Source organism: Capsicum annuum, chromosome 1 (genome assembly GCF_002878395.1).
Source record: "Capsicum annuum cultivar UCD-10X-F1 chromosome 1, UCD10Xv1.1, whole genome shotgun sequence".
In the NCBI taxonomy this organism is placed as follows: Eukaryota; Viridiplantae; Streptophyta; class Magnoliopsida; order Solanales; family Solanaceae; genus Capsicum; species Capsicum annuum.
Window position 1 is genome coordinate 11110789 of NC_061111.1, and position 3975 is coordinate 11114763.

Here is a 3975-nt window from a genome sequence, read left to right on the forward strand (position 1 = left end):
TCTTTGGTTATGTGGTACTTGAACTTGTGGCATTGGAGGTGGTGGATGGTAAGGTCTTTGGTACATGGGATTTGGCATTTGGTAAGTGGTATTTTGTGGGGGTATTTGGTTCGGATTTGGTGGTGGAGTTTGAGTTCCAAGTCCCTCTTGTTGGACTTGGTTCATTTGGTGATGTAGTGGCCTTTGTAGGGTCCAGTTAGGAGAGGTTTGGGATTGGTTTAGTGGCTGGTTTTGTGGAACTCTTGGAGGGTTAAGCTTTTGGTGGAGGGTCTCGGGTGTTATCGTCATGGAAGAGTTATTAGCTTGGACACTAGAGGATGGATGGTAGGGATTAGGAGTAGAAGGTCGTGAGTTCCTTCTACTTTCAACACAATCAAGTCTTCCACTAAAAGTGAAAATTTCACCCTTCATAGTCACCATTTCACTTCTCAAGGCATCAATATCACTCTTCAATTCTCTCCTCAAAGTATCATTACTATCCTCCACCTTTCGGGCAAAGGCATCACTAGTACTCTTCATTTCTCGGCCCAAGGCATCAATCCGAGCCATCAAGGCTCTAATAACATCATTCCCCAAAGGTTGGGAAGTAGGTCCTTCGGATACCATGTCAAATGTACCTAAAAGAACAAAAAAAACAGCAAGCAAACAACCTACAAAATGAGCAAACAAGTTAGTTCAAAAGTCTCACTTCACTCACACTCAACCTCTCCTCACACTTGGCCTCACAAGTGTTGGAGAATCGGCAATACTTGACAAGTTACTTGAGAGGTGAGAAGCTTTGGTCCGGAATCGATCTTTGTTTGAAATGACTCAAATGAAGTGATGCACGAACTTGAACCAACAAAATAATACGACTTAAAAACGAGAAAAGCACACAAAAACTGAAGACACGAAATAAACGAACTCTAGACTAATTGCCAACCTAGTAGGTACTTATTAGTTTGCTAATTAGTGATAGAATTAACTTAAAAGAAACTAGAATAAAAAATTAGAAACTAGGAAATCTAATTTTAGGAGTCAAATTTGGTTGAGCACAAGTGATGACGTGGCACTACGTGGTTGGTTGTCACTTTTCGAAATTTCAAATTTCCTAAAACCTAATTTCGGCCAAACACCACTTTGGGATGAAGAGAGTTTCGGATTTTGAGGGGTAAGTAAGCAATTTAGGGTCCTTTCAAGTCTCAAATGGAAATGAAAATGCAATGGTCCCCCCCCCCCCCCCCTCCTCCTTTGTACTTGTACTTTGTTGTTCCCTTGTCCCCTCCTCCTTTTGGAAGAATGAAATATTCTTTGAATATGCTTTTGGACCAACAACTTTTTCACTTCCTTTCTTCCCTCCTTTGTATCAAACAACACCTTTGAATATTCTTCTTCACTAAGATATGAAGATCAAGGATGAACAAGATGAATATTCAAGTGTTGACCAAGTTTGACCAACAAGCAAATGAACTCCAAATCTAATTTTTTTTGTAGATCTAGGTTCCTTATGCTAAAACAAACCTAACCTACTAAAAATCAGCCACAAATCAAGTCACCAACACAAACCCAAAACGTCACCTTCTCCAAAAAGCTCCAAACAAGCCACAACAATGGTGGATCTAGCTCAAAATCAACCAAACTTCACTTTAAAGGTAGATCTAGACACTTTTAGTGTTAGAGAACAAGAATCTAACACTAGAAACTATCAAAACAAGCTAAAAATTAGTAGATCTAACTTCTAAATACGGATCTAACACAAGAAACACTAAACACCATTTTTTTTGTATTTTTGGATTTTTGACTTTTTTTTGTTGAGATTTTCTAAATAAGAACACTAAAACCAAGATTTAGTGATGTTGGAACAATCCTAACCAAGGCTTTTGTGAAATTCAAGCATTACAGCTTGATAATTTATGAACAAGGAAGAAGAGATGAGAGAGTGAAATTGTAAACTTTATTCATCATCAAAATCACGTGTTACAATCTGATATTGTGCCTTATATATAGGCTATGAAAGAGATACAAAAATATCTAATAACTACCTCCTTTTAGAATATTCTATTTGATACCTCATTGCACCTAACTAATCATTTGTCTAACAACCTTCAACACCTTATACAGCTGACTCGGCAATATACTAACTAACTAAATATCTACTCCTATCAGTGCTACACATTAGTGAAACAGTTAGTCACACATGTGTCTTTAAAACACGCCTCCTCAAGCTGCAGGGTGCAAGATATTTAGCACACTAAGCTTGCCTAATAAATGAGCATGTTGAGCTTGGCTTAGCCCCTTAGTAAGAAGATCAGCCACTTGGTCCTGAGAGTGAACATGTATAGCTTGTATCAGTCCACTTTTGATCTTGTTCCTGATGAAATGGCATGGCAGTTAATCTCTATGTGTTTTGTTCTCTCATGAAACAAAGGATTATTGGCCAACTGAATTGCTGAATTGTTGTCACTAAAGACTGATATGGGTAAGGTAATGGGAACCTTGAGTTTATGAAACAAGCCAACCAACCAAGTTATCTCTGCAACTGCTGAAGCCATGCTTTTGTACTCAGCTTCAGCAGAACTCTTGGAAACAGTGTGTTGTTTCTTGGACTTCCAAGAAATCAAAGATTCACCAAAATGAACTGCATAACCAGTAACTGATCTCCTGGTGTTGGGACAAGCAACCCAATCTGAGTCACAGCAGCAAGTTAGAGTGGTAGAATGTTTAGCCTGTAACCAGATTCCTTGACCAACAGAGCCTTTGAGGTACCTGACTGCCCTGATAGCAGCCTCCCAGCCTCCCAGTGTGATCTCTTGGGATGATGCATAAACTGGCTGAGAGTGTGGACTGCAAAACTGATATCTGGTCTGGTAATAGTGGCATACATGAGTTTGCCTATTAGTCTTTGGTAAGAAGAAGCATCAGACAATAAATCATCACCTTGTGCACCTGTGGTTTGATCATACTCAAGTGAAGTCAGCTTCACATTGGACTCTAAGGGAGTGATTGCAAGTTTTGAACCACTAAGACCAATATCTGAAATTAATTCTAGGACATATTTCCTTTGATTTAATATCACCCCGGAAGTTGATCTGAGAACTTCAATACCCAAGAAGTATTTGAGATTCCCCAAGTCTTTCATCTTGAACTGCTGGTGCAACTTGGCTTTTGTTGCATCAATCAAATTAGCATTGCTTCCAGTAAGGAGCAAGTCATCAACATATACAAGAACTATCACTGTGTCATTACCTTGATGCAGAAAAAAGAGAGAATAATCATGAGCACTTTGAGTGAATCCAGCTTCAAGCAAAGCATGAGTCAGTTTCAAGTTCCATTGTCTGGAAGCCTGTTTGAGGCCATACAAGGATTTGAGCAACTTGCAAACCTTGTGCTCTCCTTGGCTTTTGAAACCTTCTGGCAGCTCCATACACACTTCCTCTTCAAAATCCCATTGTAAAAATGCATTATAGACATTCATTTGATAGAGAGGCCATTCTTTAGATACTGCTACAACAATCACACTCCTGACAGTAACCATTTTCTGGTGAATATGTCTCATGATAATCAAGCCCTTCTTGTTGGCTATATCCCTTGGCCACTAATTTTGCTATGAGCCTTTCCACTTCACCATTTGCAAGATATTCAATCTTGTATATCCATTTAGAACCAACAGTGTTCTTCCCTTTGGGTAGGTCAACAATGGTCCATGTGTTGTTTGCCTCTAATGCTTGAATTTCTAACTTCATAGCTTCCACCCATCTTTCATCTTTTACAGCTTGTTTGAAGTGTTGAGGCTCAGTCAGAGTAGAGAACTTTGACAATTAACACTGATATGCTGGTTTTAGTTTACTGTAAGATAGGCTGTTGGCTAAGGGGTACTTGCATCTCTGGGATTTTGAAGTGTCAACATAATCATGCATCCACACAGGAGGTCTGCTTGTTCTCGTTGGTTTACTTGAAGTGGGTTGAAGCAGGGAACGGTTATCTTGACATGTTTCT

The 3975-nt window shown here is 39.2% G+C and overlaps 1 protein-coding gene across 3 annotated transcripts in view; it reads left to right on the forward strand.

The window, feature by feature from the left end:
• LOC107867672 (sulfofructose kinase) overlaps positions 1–3975 on the forward strand; it is a 17815-nt gene that overhangs the window by 8054 nt on the left and 5786 nt on the right. The window lies entirely within an intron of this gene.